This window comes from Ananas comosus, linkage group 11, assembly GCF_001540865.1.
Source record: "Ananas comosus cultivar F153 linkage group 11, ASM154086v1, whole genome shotgun sequence".
Classification (NCBI taxonomy): Eukaryota; Viridiplantae; Streptophyta; class Magnoliopsida; order Poales; family Bromeliaceae; genus Ananas; species Ananas comosus.
In genome coordinates, this window is record NC_033631.1 from 4,481,750 (window position 1) to 4,488,844 (window position 7,095).

A 7,095-nucleotide genomic window follows, 5' to 3' on the forward strand; every position below is an offset into this window, starting at 1 on the left:
TTATAAATGCCGCTAAATATTATACAATAACAACTATTATAAATGCCGCTAAATAATATACAATAACAACTATTATAAATGCCGCTAAATACTATAGAATAACAACTTTATAAATGCCGCTATAATTAATTATAATTGCTGCAAAAAATATATTAAATTATTGATAAATAAAGCTTATAGCGGCAATTACAATTAATATTAAAATACTTGATTAACAACTAAATACTACAATGAATTGAAATATTAAAAAATAGTAGTAACCAAAAAGCATTAACAATTTGTATAACAAATAGTCTCAACTCTCAAATTACAATCTCAATATTCAAATTAAATTTCGAACATAAGTTCTAACAAAAAATACTTGTTCAAAATGTAGCCAAAAATTAACAAACACCGCATGGTTGAAACTCTTGCTTCCTACTTCAATTTCCGTAGTTCCAGCTGTTCTGAATCAACCAAAAAGAAGTCATAAAATCAGTGTCCGAAATTACCAAATAAAAATCATCATATTAAATTTCTGAAAAATATGAAAGTAAGGTTGTACTGATTTGGTCTAGCTTTTCTTTTCATTTTGTAACAATAGCACTCAAATTAAATAGACAAGCACATCTATAAAGATAAAACAGAACGCAGTAAGTAGAAAACCACAAATAAGAGTTCTATATCAAATTGCCGCTAAGTTTGGACACTGTACACTTATATTCGACTCATATTATGATGATATTGAAGATAAAACTCGGAGTACTAAGGTAAAATCAAATGCCATATTGATTATACCTGAATATAACATCTTAGAGTTTACAATACTCGGAGTAATAGACATAAGATATAAACCACCTTGAGTACCAACGTCATCTACTTGTGATAAACATCCACAAGTTGTTATAAACATCCACAACTAGTTGAGTACCAACGTCATCTACTTGTGACTGTAGATAAATGAAGGACACTATTAGCTAAATTATACTGGATCTCACATTCACCATTAAGATATGCCAATATATAGTTTTTAAAACCTTACTAACATAGATATAAGAATAAATATCACCTTATCTACTAAGTTTTTAACATCATGATTATAATTACCAATATCAAATAAATGTAGATCACGAGTTTAACACAAAATTTAGATGCACAGTACAAGGTAAAAGAAAGAATGAAAACATTGTAAGGAAAATAACCTGGAGTATGGAATCCATTTCACGAATGTGCGAAAGAAATTTATTCCCTAATCCCTGTAAGATAGGCATTCACTCAGAAGAACACAATAGAAATAAGCATACACATGCTAAAGGAACCCTAAAAGTCACAATATATCTAAATACAGGTTGAACATACCAGGATAAGAGAGTGAAATTAACTAGATGATCCAGTTATCAAATCACACTTGAGTCAACAAGCACGTCATTATGGCAAAATCTCAATAAAGCCAACCCAACTTGAAAGACAACTTTCATACCCTGCATAAAAGATATTTTAAAATTCACGGGAAGCTAACAAGCTAGTGAAAAAGAATCACAAGCTCTATTCTACTTGCCCAGCCGTCCGCCCATCCCATGCCACCCAAACCCCCAACCATAAAAGAGAAATAAAAAAAGGAGGACAAAATTCTACAGTAGTTCCATACCTTCAGTTGCAAATACGTTGAATTGTGATATCAGAATGAGGTAAATAATAGTTCAGGGGAGGATAAAGGCCATAGGTTTTACTGAAACAAACAAAAAGGTAGGCAAAATTCTACATGCTCTCTTTATAAACAAAATTCTACATGCTCTCTTTATCAGTTGAGTAAATAGACTTTACCCTAGCGCGCATAGCAACAGCACGTCCACGGCCGACTCCAACAGCTGAGCCTTTTCCCGGAATCACTAAACAAGTCAAAACATCCGAAAATGCAATCAAAAGGCTAATTTTCAATCCAAACTCAATTCACATGTATTGAAAGTTAATTAACTTAAATTGCGACTAACGAGATGTGTGGGGCACTTAAATGTACACTCCGGAACACCCTGTAAGTGTCAATTTGACATCAGAATCACGAATTTTGCTAATTGTTCCGATCCTTTCCGCTTCAATGATTCCCATTCACTCTCTCTTGTTTTACTCGCTCTTTTCTTTTCTTTTCTTTTCCCTCTATTTCTCTTTTCCCTTCTTTTTTTTTTAATCTGCCGTCCCTGCAGCAGGTACTGCTGCTGCAGCTGACTGCATGCTGCCAGTCAGTTGCTGCTGGTACTGCCTGCAACAGCAGACTGCTACTGCTGCTGCAGGAATTTCCTGCAGTAGCAGCAACAGGGGAGGGGAATAGAGAGGGAAGGAAGAGAAGGGAAGAGAAAGGAGAAGAAAAGGAAAGAGGGAAGAAGGAAAAGAAAGGGAATCGAATATGAAGCAGGGGATTAGATGATAAGCAGCTATTACAATCTTGGGCAAATCCCTAGCTTGTACATTGTAAGCAATGTGTTTACTTCGAACACAAAAATAGGGAAAAAAAGAAACAAATTCAAATATCTTCTTCTTTCGTAAGATCATATCTTCCGTGTCAACAAAACCCACATAATACATCTAAGGAGAAAGGCCAGTCAACGAAGGGAACCAAAAACCATTTGAGAGTAAAGATACGGGCATAGTATATAAACAAATAAAAGCCGGTTTGCATATAAATCATATTAACTCCATAATGATTAAAAAAGTAAAATAAAATCAACAATAGTGGTGAACTGAAATGCAAATTTCAAATGAACGAAGTAGCTTAGCCAATGAAGAACTTACAATGGAGTTAACATTTATAATTCTACTGGGAGAGCCTTGAAGAAGGGAAGGCAAAAGCAACATTGATAGTAACGCTGGGGCCAGATATTTCACTTGTAAGTGTTCTTCGTAGCCATCCTTTGGAAACCATTGTGGCTCTATATGAAAGTAAGATGAGATTTAGTTACACTGAGAAATATTACAAATAGCTAGGAGTGATGCATCGTGTTATCAGATGGTAAGGCAAGATAATTGAAACTAAAGAAGCGACATATAGAGTCTATACTCATTAGAGTAAACTGAATAAAGTTCTTTCAACAAATGCTGGCCTAGAACTACACAGAACATGACTATGTAACCCAAACAAAGGTAGGTAATCTTAATATTTTAGTTTGTCGTGACATACATTGCAACAGAATAAAAGTTATATCAAATTTCAGTGTAATTAGAGAAAAAGAAGAGGCTATACCTAATGAATTTAATATACAAAATGAAACTGAAGAAGATCTAAGTCATCTGATATTAACTAACAGTTAAAGAACTTGCAACTGAAACAGCGATACTGGTCAAATTGTTGGATCCTAACAAAACTATAGTACTAAATTTCTAATGCAGTTCACTTGATCGAATGTAGTCACTTACTATTGCTGAATCAAACAACATCCTCATCAGCGGGCTATCGACGGTGAAGAGCGAGGGCTTCCACATCTCCATTTTCGGCAGTAACGGTGTGACGGTGCAAGGCGCGAAGATCACTGCGCTCGGTAACAGCCCCAACACTGACAGCATCCACATCCAGATGTCGAGCGACGTCATCGTCACAAGCAGCAGCATAAAGACTGGCGACGACTCCATCTCGATCGGCGAGGGCACAAGCAATGTTTGGATTGAGAAGATCAATTGCGGCACCAGTCACGGCATAAGGTGATTGTGGATTGCTCTTCTTGTTTCAATTTTTTAAAATTTAGTCCTGAAATTTGAAAATCAATACCCCTCAGGTTGCCGATTTTTATTCAACTCCGAGAAGTAAATATAGGAGGGCGTTATAGTCTATTCACACAAAACAAAAATATGAGTCATATGTTAATCTAATCAATTAGCAACAATAGAAACAGAAAATTAACTAACAGGGGAGAAGAAAAAAAAAATACTTATGACCGAGATGAGAAATAAAATATAGTCTAATGAAATGAGTAGCGAATGAAACATTAGTGCATGTATTTTGGCTACTTAAATTATTACTTTGCAATCCATAAAAGTAAGATAACCAGACTGTGAGAGCAAAATAGTTGATGGATCCAGAATACCATTTCCAAGGCCTAGGTACTTATTTTCGATCATCCTGAAATAATCAAAGTTGGTAAGGCTATAGATGTATATATTTCTATAAAGCAGAAAACTACATACATATGCTACTAAACTAGAGCAACAATATTAGAGTAAACTGTTAAGATCTCGCAATTGAGTGATTCTTCCCTCCTTGATGTAGAATTTATGATTAAGAGCTCTTACCAATGGATCGGAGCAACGAATCGAGAAGCGGCACCGTCGAGGGCTCGGATCAGATCGCCGGGTCAAGGATCGTCCTTGCGGGGCCGAGAAGATCGGGGTGAATGTCAGAGCGATTTGGGACTGGGATCGGAGCTTGGAGAGGACGCGGAGGAAGAGGGAGGAGGGGAAGAGGGAGGAGAGAGCATTTATAATAGTTGTTATTGAAATGCCCTTAGCAAACCAAAATGAACAACACCGTCGACAGAATAAGACTAGAGTAGATCGATTGATCGCTGAATATATATATATAAAAGCCTATTCATTATGCTTCTTACACTATATATGTACTGGCCAAACTAAGTATTTTATGCAAAACAAATCAACAATCTAAAAAAGCAAGTGTAGGGATATGATAATGAAGAGAATATTCTGGCTCTGTATATGCAGAGAACTCCAGGGACACCCAATGTACTAGTTTCATATGTTGAGATTCATTTATCATTTTATGAACTACTTAATTAGATAACATCTAGCAGCTGGATCTTCTCATTGATCAACTTCATACACAATTTTTTCCTTAATAAGACTTACCACATTTATGAAACATAATAACATGAGAATCAATGATAATTACTAAACACTCTATTATCTACCTATATATATATATATATATATAATATTCCTATGTGTACTTCTTAATGGCTGTCAAGCCTACATGGAAAAAAGCTTACCTTGCCATGATGGTCATGAATGAATCCTAGGGTTTCCTTTTCTTTTCTTTATTTTATTTTTCACAACCCACAGCTTACATTATGGAAGAAACTACCACCACTTAAAAGCTATACACACACACACACACACACACACACACACCACACACCACGACAAACATATATATATATATATATATATATGTAGCTCTTCTAACTAAAAGAAAAAGGAAACCATATTGTCACTGATAACTAACCAGCTACCCAACCCAAGCAGCTCCAAAATAAACTCAATATATAGAGACATCATGGGATAAGGACAGTTTGATAATAGCTCATCTAATGCTATAAGATAAAGCAGAGTCAGAACGAAATCATGTAAAGACAAGCTTCTAAATCACAACTGACCCTGAAATTTTTTTGCAATACCAATGGGAGTCCTAATTGATGAATTTGTATTCAGGCTTGGTTTTGGATTCAATCTGGACAATTAAGTCCATCTCCCTCCCTCCCAAGCTTCTCTTGTATGCGGACTTGATTTGAATTTATGGAATAATCACAAAAAAAATAGTATGTCAGTTTTGGATTCTCACAGCACGATAATCTATCGGGACACAACCCCTCTCGTAACGAGAAGAGAAAACATTGCTTCCGCAGGGTACAAAGTGATTTCAGAGGGAATGAAGCGGCTGACAAACTTATAAATCTCCCTCATTTTTTACTTTTTACCCAGAGATGGCTCAACTGCAAGTCATTCATGTAAATTAAAAGCAAAATAAAAGAAAATAATAAAAACCAAGAGATGAAATCAAGATAATAAGATAGTAATGAGACTAATAAGAGACATGAACAAAAGAGAAATGAAAACAACATTAACTGATAGAATAAGAAGAAACAAATCAGATTAGGACCATACCTGGATCACTCTCCAACAACAACAACAACAACAACAACAACAACAACAACAACAACAAAAGAAAAAAATGGAAAATCCATACCACTTTGAGAAGAAGCCTCCGCAATTTGCTCCTTTGGATCCCGGACAGCTTCTGCGCCACGGAATCGCTCACCCTGGCCAACACTCCTGCAGTGATCGCCTGTTCCAAAGAGAAGCATCACCATTAGAGAAATTGAGATCGCAAAGAATCCAAAGGACCAAAGCAATATCAAGAATTAGAATTATCATATCTTCTTTATATGCTAAAGAGATGCGTTTGACTTCTCTGTAGAGACTATGCATTCATTTAATGGTCCTTTGGCCAACAAGATGATAAAGAGAAGAACATGCATCATCAGAGCATGAATTAAATTTGGTCCTTGAAGCTAGAATCATAAAAATTACGAAGAAAAACCCTCGTACAAAATGCTCACTACCTGCAAATGGAGATTGCGCGATCGCTCAGGTCCCACGAGAGACCTAACCCAATCCACGGCCTTGGCGATGGAGTTGTCGAGGTTGTCGATGATGTGGACGCTAAAACCCTCGTTGAGGAGCTGGAGCACGGTGTGGGTGCCGATGAACCCGGCGATGTGGCTGCGCTCGATCGAGATGGTCGACGGCGACGTTGCGCCGGTGCACGCGAGGTCGACGGCGATTTAGGAGGAGAGCTCAGAGAGGTGAAGGAGAGGGATGAGAGAGGAGAGGTGAAGGAGAGGGGTAGAGCTCGATCGAGGTCGAGCTCCGCGTGGGGCGCGAATGGGGTGGGGAGCAAACAGGGTTAGGGTGGGAGGTGTGCTTCGGTTTGTTTTGGTTCGAATTAGAGTTAGGGTTAGGATTATATTAGTGGTCAAATAAATATATTTAATATAAAATTAACGGCTATTTAAAATAATTGCCGCTAAAACATATTGATAAAAAGTATTAACGGCTGTCCAATAATGGCCGCTATTAAATTGCCGCTAAAGGGCAATTTTGGTGTAGTGTTCTAATACATGTAGATTTAGCCATCCTGCACCTTATGGTGGACTCAAATCCGATTGGACTCTGACAGATACAATTAGAGTCTAATCGATTCAAACCCAACTAAATCCTAATACATACAACTAGGATTTAGTTAAATCTAATTGGATTAACCCTTTAAAACTATAGGTGTAATCCAAATTAAGTTCAATCGACCATTATGTCGTTGAACTAATCATTTTCTCTTTT

At 36.7% G+C, this 7,095-nt stretch overlaps 1 long non-coding RNA gene across 1 annotated transcript; it reads right to left on the minus strand.

The window, feature by feature from the left end:
- Nucleotides 308-4,923, minus strand: LOC109717229. The gene is made up of 7 exons (XR_002218122.1): nucleotides 4,258-4,923; nucleotides 3,388-3,715; nucleotides 2,767-2,903; nucleotides 1,804-1,868; nucleotides 1,339-1,460; nucleotides 1,182-1,235; nucleotides 308-446 (listed from the first exon to the last, which is right to left on the minus strand). It is a non-coding gene; the product is annotated as an uncharacterized LOC109717229 (long non-coding RNA).